Source organism: Macaca nemestrina, chromosome 6, assembly GCF_043159975.1.
Source record: "Macaca nemestrina isolate mMacNem1 chromosome 6, mMacNem.hap1, whole genome shotgun sequence".
Taxonomy (NCBI): domain Eukaryota; kingdom Metazoa; phylum Chordata; class Mammalia; order Primates; family Cercopithecidae; genus Macaca; species Macaca nemestrina.
Window position 1 is genome coordinate 116,138,403 of NC_092130.1, and position 25,067 is coordinate 116,163,469.

The 25,067-nt window shown below is 36.7% G+C and overlaps 1 protein-coding gene and 1 pseudogene across 19 annotated transcripts in view; both read left to right on the forward strand.

The window, feature by feature from the left end:
• The window catches only part of LOC105499433 (phosphodiesterase 4D), a 1,582,997-nt gene that overhangs the window by 1,189,292 nt on the left and 368,638 nt on the right, over positions 1-25,067 (forward strand). The gene's annotated exons all lie outside the window — the stretch shown is intronic.
• The window catches only part of LOC139363548 (surfeit locus protein 1 pseudogene), a 48,325-nt pseudogene continuing 23,258 nt past the window's right edge, over positions 1-25,067 (forward strand).

Sequence of the window (25,067 nt, forward strand, 5' to 3'; positions counted from 1 at the left end):
CTCTTTTCCTTTTGTAGCTAGGAAGAACTGCTTAACTGCCTTAGGCCCCTTGCAAATAAGCCTTTGCCCTATGTTGACCTTCTAAGTCCTAATGCTGGTTAATTTGACAATATATGAAATAAGAGCCAAGAAGATGATGCAGAAGTTGAAGAAAGTTGACCAACTTTAAAAGCTAATTCTGAGAGTTAAATGGCAAACTTAACAAAGCATTCATATTACTGCCACCTGAAAAACAGTGTATTAACTTGTCTAATGGCTTCATATAGTCAACCTAAATGTTAGGGAAGGGTAAACCAACAACAAGAACACTACAGTATTCTTTATAAGTGTTTCAGGGCACATCCACATGAAAAAATTGAAACTAATGCTGTTTCAGGTAGTAATTCAGTGTTAATCTTGCCCAGCAGAATTAGATGCCATGAAGTCAAACTAAATATTTTAATAATCTTTTGTTTCTGGAAATAATATTAAAAATCTTGACCTCATGACTTCACTAAACTGTCAATGACTGTTTTACAAGAAAATCAGCTTATTTTAACCAAGTAACTGGAAAAAAAGAAGACACTTTTAAAAATCTTGGATTTCCTTCTCATTTGAGTATTCTAGGTATTAATAAAGAGAAGATTGATTATTCTTTATTATTGTTTATAAATAAAAGCTTTTTTTGTTTTCTATTGATTAAAATTTATAGCACTGAAAGGTATCTATTTAATCAATAGTAAATAGAAGTGACATTGTTTGCAAAATTTTGGATATAAGGTCTCTCTTATTTAGACCAAATGTAGCACATCTGGAAGCTGCCAGGCCTATGTAGAAATGTACATTAACACAGGATTAAAATGTGTTCTGATTTTCCTGCATAGAAAACATTCAAAATTTGAATTAAAATGATTTATAAGGATTATTTGCTTTAGACAGTAAAGAAGACAATGTCCTTGGAACTTTTAGGGAACTATAAAATCAGAGAAATCAAATTAAAAAATTTGTTATAACAATGCAAAAGCAAACTTTGGCAAGAGATAAATATAATTTTTATTTGAAAAGAAATTAACGATTTATTACGTTAGTTTGTAATAGCTATAAAATTTGGTTGAAAATTTGAAATTATATGCCTACTATGTGCTTTGCATTCTGTCGAATGTGATTCTCATGTTTATTATATGCTAAATCGTACATTCAGAACTTAACATCAATTATTTGCTAACTTTACTGTGCATATTTCCAATTTATGGTGGCTTCTAGGCTCTCTTCATCACTGAGATCTGATCACAAGCTCCTTAATATCATAAATCTCCAACTGCTGAATAAAGTAAAAGCAGTAGCTTGATGGACTAAAGAATTTGAGAAATCTCATGAAATGCAAAGTTTAAGCTCTACTCTCAGTTTGGCAAAGATATTTTTATCTGAGGTGTTATGGTATGATAAAAATTTGAAGCTATATGATAAATATATTTTTTCAAGGTTCCTTTGGTCAAGTTCTGGCCCTTTCCAAAATATAAGCATTAGCAGCTAAGGATAACTTTTTCATGTATTTGAATACCTCACATCTGTAATTTTAACAAACTTAATTTGTAACAAGTTTAAGAGGTAAGGATGACATCTCAAATATCCATCATGAGCCCATTTCCTTTGGAAGCTTCAGAGACTTAGTCCTTCCTTTATTTCCTCTTAATCTGAATATACAATTTCCCACATAATAGTTAATTTTTTATATGTGCTGTTTTCACTGTTTGGAGGTTCTAGTTTATCTTTCCAGTTGCACTGCAAACTCTTTGAGGTTTGAAGCTTCTTTATATACAGCAAGAATGCCAGTAATGTCTATTTGATAAAGTATCCTGTTACCCTTTCTTATTTGGCATCACCCCATAATGCTTTATTGGCATAACCAACTTGATATGATCATATCTATCATAAGTTGAATTGAGTGGAAGGGTTAGGGAGGTAGGAAGGCAGTTGGCCACTGGCTCTCGCATTTCTGCAGGTCCCTCACTCATCCAAAGAAGATTATGCATTCAGCCACAACAATCTACTGACAATAATGCAAAAAGGTACTTATTATATAACTTAAAATTTTTATCATACCATAATACCTCAGATGCACCATGAGTCACTATATATATATATACAGACACATATACACACCACACACAGGCACATGCACGCACAGTTAAATGCTATAATTATCTTCTGAAGAACATAGTTTTATTGCATAGCATTCTTGGAATTAAAGGTGTTAAACTATTTGATGTAAACATGTAAAATATCTCATAATGTCACAGCCTTGTTTTTGCATTTCTTAATTAAAAAAAATATATACAAAATCCTTAAATGGCACAAGTAACTTAAGCTTATCTTGACCTTTAAGAGGCTTTGGATATGATTCCATTATTGAAGCAACTGAAAGAACTGGACATTAGACAACATTTCTTCACTGAATTTCTCCCATATTTTTTATGAGCAATATTTTATATCTTGTAAAATCTTCAAATGTGCCTATTGTAGTGTCATTTTTCTTTGACTCTCAAATGGATAATAATGCATGATACTGGGGGTACACTTAGCTTTAAGCTGGAATATTTTTATTTGGCATGGCTTTCGCTCCCTGGTAACATTCAGGCTAATGGAAAGCCAAGTCTGTAAGATATGAAATTCAATTAGTGTCTGATTTGTTAAAGTAATAGCAAATCATATACATTTAATGAGTGTTGACTCTTGAGAAATACAATCTTAAACAGTTTACAATGCTCAAAATAGATCTGAAAGTTTTTCAGCTGTGACAGTTTTTTGTCTTATGTGGTTGAAGTAGATTTTTATAAAAAAACAAAAATGATTAATATATAGCTTATTAATTTTGGTTTGAGGCAGAAAGAGGGATTGAAAGAGAAAAGAAGAGGGAGAGGGAAGGAAAGGCAGGAGAGGGGAGTGGAGCAGGGCCGTGGGGAGAGGAGTGAGGAACAGAAAAAGAGAGAAAGCAGAGGATTACGGAATAAGGAAGCTACTTTTTCTCTGTGAACCCAGAAGAGAGTGCCAACCGTGTTTTCAGTAATGGGATCAGTGTTAGCATTAGGGCACTGCTTACAAAGATGAGTACTATTTTTGAGGGCAAGGTGCTGATTTATCTGCCTAGGTTCTGGCACATGTGTTTAAAGATTCACCTAATTACGTTAGAGCAACGCGCCCCCAAGTATTATAGAGAAGAAAGAGGAGAGTGATGTGCTCATGTTAAATTTGAGAAAACAATGTGTATAAGTTTATATTGGTTGTTTAAATATAGTACCTAAAAAATGATGGGGAAAAAACTACCTGGGAAGTAAGGAAAGAATCAAGGAGCAAATATTTAGCAAGCGTGTGGACCCTGACAACTCCAATAAGAGAACACTAGGGAATTTTGTATTTTAAAATACATTGTTGTTTAAAACTACAGTAGTGTTCAAGGAAACTTTAAATAGAAAATTACTCTTCTTGAGATGATTCTGTCTTCCAAAGAGAACAAATCACAAAACATTTCCTGCTTTCTGTCTTCTTAAAAAGGGATGTTAAAAGGAACATTTTACCTGATGAGTATAGGGTAGGTACTACGTAAATAGAAGAGAAAGTCACTCAGAGTACATTTGAATGTAGGGCAGAGATTATTCCATAGCATTCCACAGACCAGAAACAGGAAGTGTCTTCTAGTTTTCTTGCCCTTTATAGTAATAGGGGTCAGGGGATAGAAATTCTCAGAAAATCTCCAAATCTCATTTTTGCCAATTGTTTCAACATCTTTTCCTTCCCAGCATTTTAGCAGAGCTACCAAACAGGTGATTAATTAAGTACGTATGTGCATGCTTATACCTGATGTAGAAGGTCTAATGAGTAAATTTGTTTGATATGACATAGACTGAACAGTAGAAGGAAGGAGGAATGACAATCACATCAATAAACAAAAGTACAAATGATATCTGGGCTATGAAAAGATAAAGCAATATTTGCCCAAATAAGAAGATCTAGATATCCCTAAATTATCCCCTGTATTCTTAGGAAGTAAAGATCAAATCTGCAACTTTGATCTGGAAATTGTATAGTAGCAGATATGAGCAGGGATCATAGGAGAGTGTGGTCTCATAGCTACTCTTGGCCACTTCCAAAACCTAAGTGGTAGCACATCAGTGATTGCCCAGCCAAACTGCACAATTCCCATGAGAAAAAGCTGTCTGGAACCCACATCTTAGAAAGGGAGTGAGCGCCACCTGAATCAATACACTAGGACATAACTTTCTGCATACCCCAAGAATACCTCCTGTTGCATAGCACTTTTTAGTTTTCAAAGCTTTTCAGATGTAACAGATCTGACAACTGTTGTTTTTAGTGTGCCACAGCTCATCTCACTTAATGCTTTAGGGTAAGTGAAAAGGATGGATGTAATTATTATCAAATAGGAGAAGAACAATTGGAGGTTCAGGGACTAGAGACCACACACATATGTGGTTAGAAAGTCCAAAGTAGGCCCGCGGGGCCGGGTGCGATGGCGGCGGTGGCTGCACGGCAGCTGGGGCTGCGGGCGGCGGGGCTGGGACGGGCCCCTGCCAGCGCCGCTTGGAGGAGCGTCCTCGGGGTCTCCCCGTGCCCAGATGTGGCAGTTCTGCAGCAGAAGCATCTGCCACAAAAGCGGAAGATGACTCCTTTCTTCAGTGGGTCCTGCTCCTCATCCCTGTGACTGCCTTTGGCTTGGGCACATGGCAGGTCCAACGTCGGAAGTGGAAGCTGAACCTGATTGCAGAGTTGGAGTCTAGAGTTCTGGCTGAGCCTGTCCCTCTACCAGCAGACCCAATGGAACTGAAAAATATGGAGTATAGACCAATGAAAGTCAAGGGGTGCTTTGACCACTCCAAGGAGCTGTATATGATGCCCCGGACCATGGTGGACCCTGCCCGGGAGGCCTGGGAGGCTGGCCGCATCTCCTCCTCAACTCAGAGTGGGGCCTATGTGGTCACTCCCTTCCACTGCACCGACCTGGGAGAGCACAGTCCCTGGAGGACCCATTGGAGGGCAAACCAGAGTTACTCTGAGGAACGAGCATCTGCAGTACATCGTCACCTGGTGTGGACTCTTTGCAGCTACATCATATCTGTGGTTTAAGATATTCCTACGTGGGACACCTGGTGTGTAACAGATCAGCTGCTAAAGCCCTGTCCCTGAATAATGAAGTAAAAAGACTGCCTTTATGCTGGATCATGTGGTATAAAGTTCTGGCCTTCTACCTTAAAAAAAAGAAAGTCCAAAGTAAGAACAATAGAGCTAGTCTGTATTGGACACTTACTATGCACCAGGAAGCATTCCCAATCCCATACATGCATTAGCTCATGCATGTCATCCTCCAAAACAGCCTTGGGAAGTGGATCTAGCATTACCTTTATCTTACAAATGAGGAAACCAGGCAGAGCAAGTTTGAGAAACCTGCACTGGTATGAATTCTGGAAGTCTGTGTTAGAACCGGGACTGCTGGTCACTCTCCCACCTCCAGCTTCCTGACCAGATCCTATTAGCACACAAGGAAAAAATTCCGTAATGACAGGTATTATTCTAACAGATGTACTATCTTCTCTACTTAGCTCTGAATCTTTCTCTGAAGACAGAACACCATGTGATTTGTTATAGAATAGGGCTTAGTAATCAGTTAAAATATAAACTTATTAAATAATATCTAAACTGTCCTCTAACCTAATTGATGTTGGTTTAAAAGAATGCTAAGCAAAAGCATCAAAATAAAAATATTTTTATGTTAAAAAAAAAGAAAAAGGAAAATGAATCAGTGATTTTATATTGTCTGCTTCTGCCCCCTCATGGGTTTTGCTTCATGGGCTTCCATCTGGCTCATTTCATCTGGCCAAAAACATTGGTCATGTGGTTGTATTTTACTGCCAAAATATTACTCCTTGGCCAGCTGTTCAGAGGAGCCAGAAGATTCTCTGAGCTAGAGAGGTCAACTTCATCCTGTGTCATGTCTATTTATTCTACTGGCATAGTCTTGACTATTAAACTAGGCTTCTTAATGATATTTCAAATTGTGAGTAATGTTGGCTAAATTGACAATGAAAAAATAATTAGTGTATAGGCAACATTTATACCTAAGAATAACAATACTGCTAACAACCATTGCATATTGTCAGAAGAGGTAGCATGGTGTAGGAGGAGAACTTTGGCTCTACAGCCAAACAGACCAAGCTCCAGTGCCAACTCTGCTGCTTTCTTGATTGGGCAGTTTTTCCTAACGTCTCTGAGCCATTTCCATGTACATAAATAGAAAATAAAAATATCTACTTCATAAGGCCATTGTGCAGATTAGATGAAAGTGTGTACATGAGTGCAGGACTACCTACCACCCCTTTCGTAGCATTTCCAAGTCTTCACTAACATTTCACAAATTTTATAAAGCTTCTTTTGTGAAATACATTTTCAGATAAACTGTCATCATTGGTACCTCTGTTGGTCACAGAATAGTACAGTAGAGCTGCGTTATAAATGGTTACCTTATAAGCAACTTGCACATACAACCCAGACTCACCTTAGAAAGGTAGTGTGCAGGAATGATTGACTGTTGGCTAGCTCTACAGTCACACTGCTGCTGAGGTTCACATTTTCGCATTATCGCTTGTAGCTATGAGACTTTGGAAAAGTTACTTCATGTGCCTCAGTTTCCTTATTTGTAAAATGGGGTGTTGTGAGGATTAGGTGTGTTAGCCATGTAAAGTGCCTGGCACATAGACAACACTAAAATAAATTTCAGCTATTATTAATAATAGAATGTAAGCTCCACATGGCAGCAATTTTTTTGTCCTTTTTTCCACCTTTGTATAGCCAATGCCTGGAAGAGTGTCTGGTACATAGTAGGTGCTTGGCGTATATGTATTAAATGAATGAACCTATTAGCAAATGTGTTCCAATTCATGGCAAGTGTAAGGACACTGTGCTTCCTTTTGCCACATTCATGGGAACAGTGGGTTAGAGATGAAGGAACCTGATGGTTCATTTGTTCAAACTCATTTGTCTTACATTGAAGAGCTTGAAGATCCTGAAAGGCCCCAGGGTCATGCAGCTTGATAGTGGCCTGGCCAGAGCTAGAACCCTAGCTCTGTGTGCTTCTGTGAAAATCTTTGTTCCATTGTCCCACCCCCGACTTCAGTACATATGCCATCTAATTCAATGCCTTCAGTAAGGCAGCAAAAAGAATGAATGATTTGGAGCACACTTCTTGCAGACAGGAGAGAGTATGAGTCATAATTGGGCAATGACCATGGAAGGACAGGTTTCTGAATAATAGACTTATCCAAGTAAAATTATGCTCGGACATTTTACTTACAAGTCTAAAAATCACTTGCTACAACAGCTACAATAGGATTCTTGTAGGGAAGTACCACTTTGTAAACAACAGTTTTGTAGAATGCGTTATATGCATTTTTTTCAAAATTGAAGGAAAGCCCCATCTCTAACATTCAAAAGAATCTGTTCAATTATCAATGTAGACTAGAAACAGGTAGAGACGGGAAATACAGTTTGAGTGTTTTCCGTCTTACCATGACAGCACATGGAACAACCACAGGCAGAAAGATTACAAACTCTGCAATAAATATAAAGGTATTGATTTTATAAGGTAGCCTACAGGCTATGGACCAGCACAGAGCTCTGTCAAATGTGCTGCCAGGAGATATACAAAAAAATCAAGGTGACTAAAGAAGAAGAGACACTCCCCACTGCCAAGGGTTTAGAATAATGCTGTGGGTATTTCTGATCATCAGTGTGAAAATGGTTTTCACTGTTGTTAAAACCATACCATTTCTGAATGTGTAATAGGTATGAATGTTTATGCTTAAATAGTAGTTTGTAAAATTTATACTGTTTATTTTCATAATGTTGATTTTATGATTTTCAACGAGTGCATTTTTGTCTTTAAGTCATGAAGTGGTTGAGCCCCCATCAAGTGATTTTAAGAGACGGTACCTTGACTGAGCAGCTGAATCAAGGCCTGTCTGATCTGGGCAGAGCAAATAAGGAATACTTCTCATGAAGGAGGAAGCATTCAATTCCATACACTTTACCTTGGTACTCCTTGTTCTGGAGCCCTCAGCATCTATCATGTTCTTTGCCACAGTCATATACCCACCTTCTATCTTGGCTCTCCCTCCTCCTAACTTCCATTACTTTTTCTACCTTTGAACTATAATTGACAAGCCTTTTTGACTTTGACAAGGGGCTGAAGAGAGGTGTCTGATTTTCCATAAGGCTGGGTTATATAAGTACACAGAGTTGAATCAGAGCAAAAGAAAATTCCATTGGCAAAGGAAGAGTACTATATGGTACTTTAAAACTTGTCCGATTGTATTATTTTATTTATTTATTTTAGAGGCAGGATCTCGCTCTGTCATCTAGGCTGGAGTATGGTGGCATCATTATCACTCATTGCAGCCTCAAACTCCTAGGCTCAAGGGATTCTCCAGTCACAGCCTCCTGGGTAGCTAGGACTACAGGCGCACCCTACCATTCCTGGCTTAAAAACAAATTTTTTTTTTAGGGTCTGTTTTGCCCAGGTTTGTCTCAAACTCTTGGCCTCAAGTTATCCTCCCACCTCAGCCTCCTAAAGTGCTGGGATTACAGGCATGAGCCATGTTACACGGCTCAAATTATATAATTCATTAGCTGGTAATAGTGTAAATTTGGAAGAAAAAAACTAAAATGATAAAGAGGAAAGATGGATTTGTGAATAGAGTAAATATATATTATTGTAATTATGTTAAGCCAATCAAATGCAAAAGACAGTTCAAAGATAACAAGTACGTAAGTCACATTCCAAAAAAAAAAAAAGAAAGAAAGAAAGAAAAGAAAAGAAAAGGAAAGCTTTGAAGTGAAACTTTGAAAAGATAAGTTTTGTGGTGAGCTAAAGAAATAAACTCTATAAAAACAAAACCCTAAAATTATTATAACAATGAATTAAACATTCAAATATGAACAGAACAGAATGTAAAAGATCATTCAGGCGGTAAATGTTCACAACCAGCTCTCCATGGGGGAGGGGGGAGGGCACTATTTGTAGTAACTGCTTATTTCTGTGCAAAAAAATTCTCTCACCCGCCCGTTTCAAACTGCAGAGGTCACTAAATGTGGAGTTGGCAAGAGATACATAGTACTATATACGGTGTTTCTATCATATAGATACAATAGACATAAATTGCCCCCAAAACGTAATAATAGTAAAATGTAACCAAATCATTCAGAGGTTATGAGTTTTGAATACTTATTTCCATTGTTTTTAATGTAATTTAATTATAATTAACAACTTTTATGTAATTTAATTTTTAATAACTGTTGGGTGTTAACAACTGACTTATAAATACTCCTAAAAATGTAACAGGATGTAGTGAGGGACAAAATGGATGTGGTCTCTGCTTTCATCAAGTTTACATTCTGGTAGAGGAAGAGAGAAAATTAGTTAACAATAAATAAAATAAATAGAGACTGAGATGAGAAGTTCTGCTTGGGGAAGCCAGGGAAGCCTTTTTAAAGAAATTGATAATTTATTTGCATATAAGTTCAAACATATGCGTTCCATACATCTGTGAGTACATTTGTAGTTCTAGCCATGAAACTCAGAATTGCACAACGTCAGTGGAACCATATAAATATTGACCTCATTACTGACTTGTTTTCAGTCTCTAGTCTCTTGAGTGAATTTGCCTTTGCTTCTCTGTTACTATAAAAATACAATGAGGGAAAGTAAAACAAGGAAGAAGATGAAAAGATGTAGGGGAAGGAGGAGCAGTTTACAATATACTTTCTATTACATTGTTTCACACTATCTCAAAAATTTTTATACATAGAAAATACTAAAGCAAAGAAAATTGGAAGTTAAAAATCAATAGCAGTAGTAATAGCCCTATAGTAGGAACCTTGTTTTGTTTGAAATATCTGTCCGTGACTGCCTACAAAACATAACCATCATAAGCTAAGAGTAATTATGAGATTACTTTTTTATTTTCAAAGAAATAATACAAATTTTAAATCTTGAATTAAAAGGAAAGCTAGCCTGATGAAACTTTTCCAACACACAAAGTTTTAGGATAGTGCCCATAAATATTATGCTTCTAATGCTTGTCACTTGATCCGGTTTTGGCAATTAACTTGCCTTTAATTGATTTGTGGATTACCCACTGGAAGTTACTATGGATAAAGGAATGTAGTGGCAGAGTTTGTTTATATAGGGTAACAAAATAGACTGGTTGGGAGGAGGGGTTTAACTGCAAAATATCCTTGATTTTCAGGAATTTTTCTTTTCACATAATAGCAGTGTTTAGACAAAGAATGGAAAATTAGATGAATCTGATTAATGTTCTCATCCAAACGGAAGATTTATGTCCTGTTTAAGAATCACATTAATTTGATGACGTAAGTACATTCTCTAGTGAAAGAGTGGCCACTTGAGTAGAGGAAAAAAACAAGCAAAAAAACTCCTTCTGCCATCTTCAGGTTGTACCTGATGAAAAGCTTTTATTTGTGGGTTCTATGAAGTATCACTGCCCTGATCTCAGATGAAGTAAAAGATGAAAACATTTCATTACTCAAATAATTGTTTATCTCACATCTTAACTGGTTCTAGAAAAGGACTATATATTTTCCATCCTAACTTTCCTCAGTTTCTTTTTATAAAGTTCAAAATGCCTTGAGTAGAGGTGTTCAGGAGGTTCTCAGTGGCACTGCCACTCACTGGTGGGGACGTTTTTGTTCTCTGTCCTCCCATGTAGAAGATGACAAGGATGGCTTTGTACAACTTCTGTTGTATGCGCTGCTTTTCAACCCCTTGGATGAGATACTCAGGGACAAGGAACATCAGGTTTTTTCCTGAAAGCAAATCCATATAAACTGAAACAACATAAACCTTAGGGAGGTCTGACACACCAAAATGCCAAGAAAGGAAAGAAGAAATTATTATCAGTGGGGGAAACAAATTATCCTGTATTTTGGAGTGAATTTAAAAGGCTTGTTGTTTGTTTTAACACTATACGACTTAAAAAAAAAAAAAAAAAAAGTCTTGCAGTCTTGCCTTCCTCATGTTGGATGGAATGGAAAGGATTCTCTTTCTTTGCTGTTTATATATAACCCTTAGCACTCTACAAGGATCTAATTGGTATAAAATAATGCGTGTGAATGTGCCACTAAGTGAGAAAAAATACTTAGCCATTTTTACTCATATAACCAACGTCTAGATCAAAATCAAAATATTACCAGCTCCCAAGGGCACCCCTTTATGCTTCTTTCCAGTCACTATGCACCCAAAGATAACCACTAACTGACTTCCAATAGCATAGATTTGACTACTTTTAAATTTTATATGAATGAAATTGTACAATGTAAACTCTTATTTTATTTCAGTCAATATTGTGTTTATGGGATTCATTCATATTGTTTTGTGCATTCTTCATTCTCATTGTGTTAATATTGCACCAAGTGGATATGCTACAATTTACTTACTCATTCTATTGTTGATGGATAGTCATGTATTCCAGTTTTAGGCCATTATGAATTAGAGCTGTAATGAACATTACTGGATATATCACTTGGTAAACAAATGTACATGTAGTGTTGCAGGGTTTTGTGCATACATGTGGGTTTGGGTATATCCCAAGGGGTAGGATTTCTGGGTCGAAGGTTGTGCCTTTAACTTTAGATATTGCCAAATGTGTTTCCAAACTGCTTGCCATATTTATGTCGCCACCAAAGTGATGTTTCAGTTCTCTACATTTTTACCAAAGTATAGGTCATCCATTTTCAATGATGGCATCTTAATAAATGTTTGCCTAGTAATAACGATGTCATCATGCCTTTTATGTATGCGGGTTGGGTCTTTTAATCTTTAGGACCTGTTTTTCCAGGAATAGTGTGGGTAACAGTGAGCCATTCACACTCTGTCTGTTTCTCCTCTTGATGAATACTATGTAACTGTGAAATAAGTGACTAAAATAAGAAACAATCTGATATGCAGAAATAGAGTTTTCCCTGTTTGGTCCATATGCAGCTTAAATATGTGATGTTATTCTACATTTTATCCAGATTCATTTTTCAAACGAATAGTAATCATTGTTAGCAAAAACCAATAAATAATCTTTTATTCTGTTTGAAAATTTCCATCTCCTACTTTGAGTTCTTGCTGTATATCCTGTGCTCACTTTAAATCAGGTTTTCCTTCCCATATATTATTTCTTGGAAAATATGTTTTGGACTTTTCCTAAACCACCTTAACCTGTTGAAAAAACATTAGTAAATGCATAGCCAATGTAAGGCATGCTAAAATAAATGTGTATTGCTTTTTCAAGATTTTATTTACCCGTGCATTTAAAGAAGTTTTTTTTTCGTTCATTTTCTTTCTTTTTTGTCATTATAGTCATTATGTCTTTTTAATGTTAAGATTCTGGCGATGTATGTATTCCTAATTTTTTATGTCACCTCCTCCGAAGCTTAACTGATTGATGATATCAATCCGGCTTCTGGCATGTCAAGTTAGTTGACCTGGTTCAGTTTGTACCATGTCAAAATGTGATCATTCATTATTAGATGATGTCCAGAAAAAATAGTGTGTGCAATAACTGTGGGTCCCATTTCTTAAAGCTTTCAAAATCCAATCTTAAGGCTCTCTGCTTTGTGGCATATTAGGGAACATAAGTAAACATTAGGGCAATATCAAATGTATTCTAAGGGTTTCATGATGTAAAACATCACTTTATTACCAGACAGATACTTCACATCATGAAATTCGAGAAAGTATACGAGGTGGGACACAATGGTTTACCATGTAATCCTAGCACTTCGGGAGACTGAGGTGGGAGGATCGCCTGAGTCCAAGAGTTTGAGACCAGCCTGTGCTACAGAGTGAGACCCCCATTTCTACAAAATTTAAACAATTAGTAGGGTATGTTGGTACCTTCCTGTAGTCTCAGCTACTCTGGAGGCTGAGGGAGGGTTGCTTGAGCCTGGGAGGTCAAGGCTGCAGTGACTGTGATCACAGGGCTGCACTCCAACCTGGGCAACACAGTGAGACCCCATCTCTGAAAAAAAGAAAAAGTATGTAATTTTTACATAAGAGTCACTTGATTCAGAAACTGGGAAAGGTGTTAAGGATGTATTATATTGTCTTTCAAAGTTTAGTATCTATCTTAGTGGCCTCTGAAAGTTGTTATTATATTTGAGTTTTGCCTTTAGATTTTTTCAGAAATAAGGATTTCTAAAAAATATAATCCTCAAACCGAGTGTTCTTCAGTACCCAAATAATTTCTCACTAAATGGAATTATATAGTAATTCCCGCTAAATGTCATGTTAATTCTCTCAGATTACTAAAATGTTTTTTTTCAATACATACCAAATAGCAGCTTAGAACAGCTAACTTTTTTGTCAGTGATAAATGTGACATGGTAAATTAAAATCCAGAGCATTTATTTTAACCAGTATTTTTAACCTATCAAATATTTTAGCAAAACTACTAAAGAAAAACAGAATGGTTCATCTTTCCTTCAACTGCCTATTGTTCTGTCCACTGCAAGGCACAATAGGAAGATACGAAAGCAAAAGGGGTACCCCTTTATAAAATCATCAGATCTTGTGAGACTTATTTACTATCATGAGAACAGTACGGGGGACACCACCCCCATGATTAACTTCTCTCCCAGCGGGTCCCTCCCACAACATGAGGAACTGGGGGAGCTAGAGTTCAAGATGAGATTTGGGTGAGGACACAGCCAAACCATATCACTAATGCACTAACAAAAGACCTACACACAAATCATTTTTATAAGTGTTCAACATAAATATCTATAGTTTTTGATTGTTTATCTTAAGGAGACAGTATTGAGAGGAAAGATGGGCACAAAAAAAAACAGAATGTAAGCTATTTTTTTTCCCCGAGAAACTCCTAATGAACACCTGCTTTTGCATTAAAAGGTTAATGACTCTTAGTTTTTCAAAAATGATTTAAACCACTGAATAAGTGCTCTGAGGCAACTAAGTAAGAATTTTATTTTATTTTATTTTATTTATTTAGAGACAGAGTCTCACTCTGTTGCAATGGCACATCCTCAGCTCAAGGCAACCTTTGCCTCCCAGGTTCAAGCGGTTCTCCCACCTCAGCCTCGCGAGTAGCTGGGATTACAGGCACCCACCATCATGCCTGGCTAATTTTTGTATTTTTAGTAGAGATGGGGTTTCCCTATGTTGGCCAGACTGGTCTTGAACTCCTGTCCTCAGGTGATCAGCCCACCTCACCCTCCCTAAGTGCTAGAATTACAGGCGTGAGCCACTGTGCCGGCCTTAAAGTAAGAATTTAAAAGACTGAATCTGAAACCTGGCGCCATCCACCAAGATTACTTTCATTCTCAGAGAAGAATTTGTTACACTTCTAAGAAAGCTGACTATCATCCTATCCCACCTGAGATATCATGAAGCTTGTTCTAAAAATGGAATCATTCAGTGATCATGGGCTGCTTTTCAAGCATTTTTCACTCACCCTTTACCATTATGATGGTAAACTTTGGGGAAAGGGGAAGGCATGAGCCAATACATCTTTTAGTATTTCTTGGTTGTACTAAGAACAACTGAGGAACTGCTAAGAAATGACTAAATAGATAAAAGTATTTTTATTATAACCCTTGTGAAAAACCTCTTCCCCCATAAAATATTTAGTATCTTGTATGAAGGCATAATGTATTTTTAAACATTCAAATCCAATTCCAGATTTCATTTGTGTACTGTGTACTGTGTAATCCACCATGCAAAATGTAATTTCTTGCTTTTAATATAAATTTTCATTATTATCATAAATGAAGTCTCAGGCCACAACATTTTGTTAGGTTGCATTCAAATGGTAATCATAATATGACCTATACCAGTTTTTGCATGGAAGGGCAGCAGCCAGCTGAACTAGATTTCCACTTTTCTCTTGGCTCATTGAACAACAATGGACAAGTTACCTTAACTTCATGGGTCCTCAACCTTCTCATTTGAAATTGAGTGTATGGACTGTATAATTACGCTTTCCTTTTAAGTTTACAGAAATAACATTATAGAGGTATAAGAAAACTATAAATGATCCAAGACATGTGCCTAAATATTTCTTCATACATCAAGTATGCATTCATGAAATCAACACCAAGCTCAGGAAATATCAAAGAATAGCTCAATGTCCCTGTGAACTTATATCCAATTCAGTAATTCATCCAACAAATGTATATTGAATCTGCTAGACTTATGAAGCCTTAAACTTTATGCTGTACGTTCTGATAGATGTTGTTTAAACCAGGGGTTGGTCAACTTTCAAAAGCAACCCTTTTGCTAACATTGTTCTTCTGGCTGAAAGCTAGTAAGTATAAGCAAGAGGAGAGATGTGTGTATGATCTCATTTCTATTTGGAATCTAAAAAGGTCAAACTCATAGAGGCAGATAATAGAAGAGGGTTACCAGGGGGTGATGGGAACAGGAGGGACTGGGGAAATGGTGGTCAGAGGATATAAAGTTTCAGTTAGACAAGAGGAATAAGTTCAAGAGATCTGTTGTACAACATGGTGACTATCATTAAGAACAATGTATTGTAAACCAAATATCATATGTGATTACTTATAAGTGGGACCTAAATAATGAGACCACATGGATACATAGAGGGAGGAACAACAGACATAGGAGGCTACCAGAGAGTGGAAGGCAGAAGAAGGGACAGAACCAGGAAAAATAACTAATGGATACTAGGCTTAATACCCCCATGACACAAGTTTACCTATGTAGCAAACCTGCACATATACCCCTAAACTTTAAATAAATAATAACAAAGAAAACCAAAAAGAAAAAGAAAAGAAAATTTCTAAGAGAGTAGATTTTAAATGTTCTCACCACAAAAAACTGTGTGAGTTAATGCATATGTTAATTAGCCTGATTTAGCTCTTCTATAATGTGTACATATTTCAGAACATCGTCTTGCGCACTATAAATGTATGCAATGTTTGTCAGTTAAATATTTTTAAATGATTTTTTTGAAAAGAGGAGGGGTGTGAAAGTGAAGACTAGTTTGGACTTTATATTTTACATTCTGGGGTTGCAAGAATGAGACCTCCCTGATGCCTACACGCAAATGGATTAATGTGAAACTGAAGGGCTGTTTTCTTGCCCAGTTGATTCAGCTGGTTTATGTATAATTGTTAGCAATTTAAACTCTGTCACATTCCCCCCAAAAATATGTATATGCTTTAAAAATAGATCTCATCATTTCAACATTTCAATTTATATATGAGAGAAATAAAAAGGACTAGTAAAAATTATATGAAGAAGTAAGTCCAAATATGGTAATTTATGGTTCAAAGGAGATAGGTATTTGTCTTCTCTCAAGAGCCACTAGACCACAAAATATCAACATCAAAGACGAATGCAAGTACTAGGGGAAATGATACAGATCAGAGGCACCATGTGTCGTGCATTCTGGTATTTGTCAGAGATAAGGAATGAAGCTGAAGAATTTTCTTGGATTGGTCTTGGAGTAAAATAAAATGAGAGGTTATGCTAAGTATAAAACTATGTTTACAAAGTTCCTTTCCATTCAGACCTTCAAAGATATGTGAAATCATAGGAAATATGAGAGTTGCTTTTAAGGACCTAATTCAGGTTAGCTAACAAATCATTATCTAAAAAGAGAGTACTTAGAATGCTATGCATTTAAAATGAGTAGTTCATTTCATGATTGAGCAGAAATTCCTGAGTTCAAATCATGGCTCTTCCAATTGCAGCTTGTATGACGTTTATGAAATTCTTTAAATGTGCTCTGTTTCAGGTGCCTCTGCACCTACATCATTAGAGTTATTTGAGTATTAAATGAGATAATACATATATAACCATTAAACTAGCACCTGGCATAGAGTAAGCACTCAGCTTATATTAGCTAGCATTATTCACAAGAATAGGCTATACATTTCTTTCCATCAAAGATAAGTGCAAGTTTGAATAGAAAAACTAATTTATGAAACAAGACTGATTTTATGTTTTTCTATAGTGCCCATGATTCAAAGGAAAAGAAGGAAATAATCACCAACGAACTGACCCTGTAAAATAGATAAGCATTATGCTATGCACACATACATGCATATATATGTATTTTGGATATATATGGATATAGTATATGTGTGTTTGAATACGCATTATATATACATACATACCTTTGCCAAGAAAATCAAATGTCTCATATCTAAAAATCAGTGTTAAGAACTAGCCAAGTGTCATGTACACGATTTGTATTCAACATATATTTACAAAATTTAACTTTGTAAAAATTTCAAATCACTGTTATTGCTTTTCCTACTTGTAAAACAATTACAAAAATCCCTTGGCTTTTGTGGTGTAGACTATTGAGGGACTCTGATGCTTCATGACGGGAAGTAATTTGATCCAAAGTACAACAGAGCTCTCGTGTGGGTTTAAGTTACAGAACTATTGAATGCACACATGCACCACCAAGTATTCAAATCACAATATAGTTGTATTATTCTCTACTCTCCCTTGCAAATGCCATAGCTCTGAACTGATAAACACATTGTACCTGTGTAGAAAATTGCCACCCAGAAGGAAGCTGACTGCTAATCTAGGCCTGTGTTGTCCAACAAGAGAGCTATTAGCCACAGAGCACTTGAACTGTGGCTAATTCAAATCAGATGTGCTGGAAATATAACATGCACAAAGGATTTCAAATAATAGTGTGAAAAAAAGTGAAAACTTTCTCATTTGTAATTTTCATAATGATTACATGTTTAAATACTAATACTGTGTATAGGGTTAAATAAAACATATTTAAATTAATTTTGGCCCAGCACGGTGGTTCATGCCTGTAATCCCAGCACTTTGGGAGGCCGAGGCAGGCAGATCACAAGGTTAGGAGATCGAGACCATCCTGACTAACATGGTGAAACCCCGTCTCTACTAAAAATAGAAAAAATTAGCCAGGCGTGGTGGTGGGCACCTATAGTCCCAGCTACTCAGGAGGCTGAGGCAGGAGAATGGCATGAACCTGGGAGGCGGAGCTTGCAGTGAGCTGAGAATGTGCCACTGCACTCCAGCCTGGGAGACAGAGTGAGACTCTGTCTCAAAAAAAAATAAATAAATAAAATTAATTTCACTTGGTTATATCTAAGTGTCCATCAACCAATGACTAAATAAAGAAAATATGGTACATATATACAATGGAGTACTATTCAGCCATAAAAAGGAATGAGATCCTGTCATCTGCAACAATTTGGATAGAACTGGAGGTCATTATGTTAAGTGAAATAAGCCACACACAGAAAGACAAACTTTGCATGTTCTCACTCATTTGTGGGAGGTAAAAATGAAAACAATTGAACTCATGGAGATAGAGGGTAGAAAGATGGTTATCAGAACCTGGGAAGGGTAGTGAGTGGCAGGGGTGTGGGAGTGGAGATGGTTAATGGGTACAAAAATATAGTTAGATAGAATAATTAGATCTAGTATTTGATAGCACAAAAGAGTGATTGCAGTCGCAATAATTTATTGCACATTTTTAAATTACAGAGTATAATTGGATTGTTTGTAACACAAAGGATAAATTCTTGAGGTGATGGATACCTCATTTACCCTGATGTGATTATTATGCATTGTATGCCTTATATCAAAATATCTCATGTACCCCATAAATATACCTACAATGTACCCACAAAAGTAAAAATAAATACATTAATTTCACCTGCTTGTAAAAATAACTTTTCGTAATATGGCTTTTAAAAAATTTAAAATTACATGTTGTGGCCATCATTCATGGTTCACATTATATTTCTCCTGAACAGCGTTGATCTAGACAGTAGACGTAACACGAAAACAGCTAAGAAAATTATTAAATCTTGAAAAGTATAAAATTTAAAGTGATAAATGAGATCAAATTTTATAAACAAGTCCACCATAGTTCACTCTGTGCTTGTTTCTAGAAAAAAAATTGGAATTTTTTGTAGGGTGTGCCAGTCAGTGCAAAAGTACTCATCAAGGGAGAATTAAAACATTAGCAAACAGGTGCTGTTGATGAAAATGAGATTCCAGAGAGGGCGAGAAAACTGCACACATTCCTGTAAAGCAACAGGGATTAACACATCAATGAGAGTTGCTTTTTAAAAATAATAATGATAATAAATAAATAAATTTTCTAGGGGAAAAGTAAATGCTAGAGTGATATTAGTGAATTAGGGGATTTGTGAAGATGCATTTGAATGTCAAGAATATAATGTAGTTTTCTTAGTGTTTTTGAATTTACTGACCTTTTGTCAACCTCAAGAGACTGAGGCTAAGACACCAAGGTTTACCATGTGCTTCTATCATTCTCTCAAGGATGCATAGCTCCTCTGAGCTGTAACAGGAATTCAGGTCTGTGTGACTCCTGAGCCCACATGACTGAAAGTGTGCCCATGGAACACTGGTCCCCGCGACTGCTCTGCAAATGATGGTTCTATGCTTAAATCATTTTAAGAAACGTTGCATGTATCATTACCGTCTTGAACATGATTCATTCATTTGCATATTAAAGGTACTGAGAATTGCTAAAAAACTGTTTAACTTTTAAAGATCTTTTTCTCAAACTTCTTTTGCCACAGAACACCTCCTCCCCTGTACATGCATTTATATGTCATTTACCACCTTTTTCATGTTGAAACTAACCTTAGACAGAATGCTATTTGGAAATGCTGAGATGCCTTAAACTGCCTTCTATCATCTCTCATTATTGGTTATGAAGGAAAATGGCTTTGAGAAAATATAAAATATTTCGGGAAAATACATAATTTGATGCTCAGATAACTCACTTTGTGCTAGATCAGAAAAAGCAAAACTAGAATTTAAAAATATACTTGGATGCATGTCTTGGTTATTCTTATATTCAAAGTGTGTGATCCAAAAGGAGTCAAAGAAATCTGTAGCGAGGCTGCTCACAGTCTAGGTCTCTTTTTGTGTAGGACAAAGGTAGGGCTTGGCTTCTAGTTGAAGCTACAGTTCTGTAGGACTTGGGATTTGGAAAAGTAATGACAAGATAAATAAGTTATCACCATCAGAGACCTAAATGGTTGCAAAGTTGGCACTGGTTACATAATGAACAAAAGTTTCATAACATATTTCATAAGATATTTTCATAACATATGTCTTACATTTACTTTTTTTATTTTCTGAGGTTATTTCTCTAAATTATGCCAAAAATGTCATCGAGGAGCATAAAAACAGACTTTCATTAATAGTTGCTATAGTAGTGGGAAATTTTTGCAGGACTTTAAGTAAAAAAACAAGTTATTTAGCAGTTTTGTTCAAATCAGACATTTCTGCCATCAGCCTGTCCCCTGGGAACTTGGAAAGTACGTACTTGCTCTGGAGTTCTGCTAGTGTCCTAACCACACGCCTTTCATGTCTACCATACTTCGATGATCTTGAATTCAAATATGATCCTCTGCCTTCCTCACAGAAAGACACAATTTAGGGACATGAACTCAGTGGTAATGACTTTCAAGAGCTAATGACGTGCAGTCTCTCAGCACTGCCTAGCCAAACACTCTTTAGACAACCTGCTGCTTTAGACTGGACATGCACGTGGTTCCTAAGATACAGTAAAAAAGAATATGAGATGCCGAGTCCTTGGTTTCCTGTGCAAAATTTAGTTCTCCAAGAATACTATTTTCACCAAGAAAGCCATAGGCTGTGTATAGGTAAAGAACTTTTGCACTAACGAAACTTGGTATTGGCTGAGACTAGGGGCCTAAATACTAGTTTGAGATTCTGTTTCCGCTGTGCCATGTAGCGTGGGATCCCACTTTTGCCTCTATAAAGCAGTGCTGTGGTTATTTTCCCTTGTTACCTCAGTTGATTGTTGGCTGTGAGAACCAAATAAGATATGTTTCATGGAATAATAGAAGAATGCAAGATATTATCACAGGAGGCAACATTTTTTGGGGTATCACATATTAGTGGAAACTTAAAGATTATTTGAGAGATTATCTTTGACATTTACATAAAACCATGTATGAAACAAGTAGTTCTTGTGTTTTTTAACCTATGAACTTTTTCAAGTGTTTTCTCCACAACATTCCTCTCTACTACCAAAGAAAACCAGTTTACAGTCATGTGTTTTGTAAAAGCCTAAATGGGAATGAAGATGGTAAGAGGGTTCACAAGATGGAGAGGCTCCCATGACACTAGTAGGTTTAAGCTCATACCCCTATGACCTCTTAAAATGTCCCCAGGCCCACTCAGAATTCCCCAATTCACTTTAAAGGCAAAAACATAGTGACATTGTGAAATCATACCAGATGTTTTAGTAGAACTGAGTTCTGGTCCTATTGAATTCACCCAGGAGAGGCATCAAACTGCAATCAGAACAAATGAACGCATGGCCTGTTAGCTGATTCTACCACTTGGTAGCTGTATATTGTCTCTCTGTTTAGTGTCCTCATCTGTAAATTGAAACAATAATAATAATAGCTCATGAGGCTTTGTGGGGATTAAGTGAGATAATCATGTACAGTGCCCAGCACAGTGTCTGGTGCATGGTAAATACTGCAAAAATGTTAGCTGTTGACTGCTCCAATTTGTGACCATCATTATTAAAGAGGGGAACTTATGAATGCCTTTCACTTATACTAGCATCATTAAAAATTTACGGTTTTTAAGAATCATGAAAAGCTAACCATTGACAATTTAAGAAGCATGCAAGTTTGATTTACGAAAGAATTGGACAAGCTCAGAATGGGCTAATTCGGTAGAATGACTGATGCAGGAGCTCAGGTTTTGAGACCTTCCTGTCTTTTTCCTTCATCCTTCTCTTTCTGTATTCTCTCCACACACTTTTCCTCATCAAAACCAAAACCTTTGTTCTTTCTATGTTCTCTTTTTAGAACCTGCTCACAGTAAATTGTAAAACATGAAGAAGTGCTGAAAGTATAGATAAGCAATTAGACATGAGTTAATGCTTTTTATTTTCAAGAGTATTTGCTTTCTAATATGAACTGAGCATTGAGTAAACAGACAGACTCCTGACTCCCTAGCAGGGCTATGTCTTGTGTCAGGAAGCCAGCACACTGGGCTTCTTGGTGGGCAGGAGACCCAAGTCATCATCTACTACTTAGGCTGGTTCTTGGAAGATGGAGAAGGCGGTGGAAGAAAGGAAAGCCAAAAAAAAAAAAAAAAAAGAGAGAAAGGAATGAGATTTCGATGTATTAATTAGCTCATACCATAAGCCTGAGCTTTTGCTAGGCATTTTCCATGATAATTTGGTTATACATGAAAACAATTCTCAACACTATTATCACTGCCACCACTTTTGTTAACAGCTGTGAGAACAGAGTTCATGTGGGTAAGCAGTTTGCTAAGGGTTGTATAGCTAAAAAAGTAGTCAATAAGCTGAGGTGTGAACCCTGGGGTGCCTAGCCTTCACAGCTAAACTTTTATTAATTACACCTGCTTCTAATAACAGCAACCATGGCTAAACTTTCCTTAACCTACCAGTTTCTAACAACAACATTAACAAAAATATTTTCAAAAATATAATAATGGTCATCAATAGGAATAAAGGGAAACAATCCAAAAATAGCTCTGTTGAGGTTACTGATGGATAGGGACAGGGAAGTGCAAAATTGTTTCTACAAAATTTCCTTTTGAGAATCACTTTCCTTGGCTGTCTGGCTTTGTGAAATTATACCTTTCCTAATGGCTTGGAGTTGATTGTACCCTTCTTTCTGTCAAGGACAGCTTAAACTTCATGGAATAGTTTATTTGAAGCTCGTGGGTACAAATTCCAGGCAGCAAGATACTACTTTCAGAGATTCAATTAACTTCCTTCAGAGTCACAGCAAAAAGTGATAGAGCTAAATTGATTACCTTGACGTGCCTTAACCGTTTTGCTGCTGCTGTTGTTACTTCTTGAGCCAATTTATTCTCCCAGCAATGTCACTGTTACTGAAGTTGGTCTGTTCTTTATTCTCAGTTTATGAATAGGAATCATCTGAATATAGTTATAGACATCTAGTTTAGATCATTTTTCTCAGAATTACAAAGATGGGGAAATTTCCAAGCCATAGTTATTCCAAATGGCTGGGAGTGCCTTAGAAACTTATTTCTGGAGTCCTTTGAACTATTTATATTATTGATATGAACAATGCCCCTGATTGTTAGTTAGCAATCTATTCATTGATAGGGACATGAAAGGCAGTCTGCTGCCATCTAGCTTTTTTGTTTCTATCTTTAGGAATTTTCCGGTCGTTTTACAGAAAGATATTTTTTAAAGGAGCAATTCTTACTTCATCCCTGAGAAGGAGACACTTATGAAGGTACTGCAGAATCTTAAAAAAAGTCTTCATCATTCTTTTACTCGTTTTTGTCTTTGAGTTGGTCTTAAATGGATAAAAGTGATAAATATAGGTTGTGTAGTTCAAATCCATTGCAGTGACTAAGCAGTGACCACTCATAGGGGCAAAAACTATGTATTTTTAGAGGCAAAGATTGATAACCACAGCCATGACCCTGAGCAAGACTGTGAAATAGATGCAGTTCTTTGCCATCCTCCCTTTTCCTGGGTTATGGTCACTTTCTGCCTTCACAGCTGTTTTCTCGGCAAAATGGGGATTTTACTGTCAGAAGGCTCCTATTGCTATTGCTTCTTTGAGTTGATTCTCATGCTCTGAGCACAGGAAAGCAATTTGAGCTCTTCACTACTAATATTTATTGAGCACTTATACTATGCCGGGACTGGACTGCGCTCTGAGGTCAGAGTGGTAAACATATCGACATGGTTCCTGCTCTCATGAGCCTTACAAAGGAGTTGGGAAGAAAAACGTTAAGCGTATCAGCCTATGATTAAATGCATAATTAGCTAAAATACGTTGAAGAAGTAAAGATCCCAGGAAAGGAGAGAACCAATTAATATGATGGATGGGAAATCAAGGCTGCTGGAAGGAAGTAATGTATAAGCTGAAAAATGAAGAGTGAATAGGAATTAGCCAAGTGAAAAGCAGAGGCAAATGGGTTTCAGGAAAAGGAAAAATATATGTACCACTAACATTTCAAGAAGAAATGGGAAGGATTAGATGATGTGTGTTATTCTTACTAGGTTGATCTCTTCCATGGAAGAGACACACAGAATGTAATTAATTAACAGAATATAAAAATAATTTTTTGGGGGGAATGAGGAAATGAGGAGAAGGCCCACTTAAAGTTCTGTTCCCATATTAATATGGTTTTGCTTTCTCTACAAACGTAAGTAAAACAATGGTGGTACCAAGGGGTGGTTGGGAGGCAATAGTTTTCCCAATGTACATACTCGAAACTAACGTAGAAGCTAAATACAGTGTAATCGACACGCTTACACTACAAACACAGCTTCAGATAAAATCCACTAGATCGGCCAGGCACAGTGCCTCACACCTGTAATCCCAGCACTTTGGGAGGCCGAGGCGGGCGGATCACCTGAGGTCAGGAGCTCGAGACCAGTCTGGCCAATGTGGTCAAAACCCCATCTCTACAAAAATACAAAAATTAGCTGGGCATGATGGCAGGTGCCTGTAATCCCAGCTACTAGGGAGGCGGAGGCGGGAGAATCGCTTGAACCCAGGAGGCAGAGGGTGCAGTGAGCCAAGATCACGCCATTGCACTCCAGCCTGGGTGACAGAGTGAGACTCCGTCTCAAAAAAAAAAAAAAAAAAAAAAATCCACTAGATCCTCTCTTCCAACTTTTTCCCATAATTTCTTCCCTTAGCACTGATATTATCAAACAAGTTGCCAATCCTATAAAGGCTATCAGACTCCAATTTAAAAAAACTCTATTAAATTTAAAAACACTCAGAGATGTAATGATTGTATGCATTTTATGAGTAAACTTAGTACCTAAAAGAAAGCCTTATAACTTAACATTAAGCATATGAAGGTAGCTATTATTCAAATAAGCAGCAGTAAAGACTTTTCAGCTTTGGATCCTTATAAACAAGACCTGCAGGTTTAAAGATTTGCATACGTCTTTTAATAATGCATCATTTTTATTATAGAA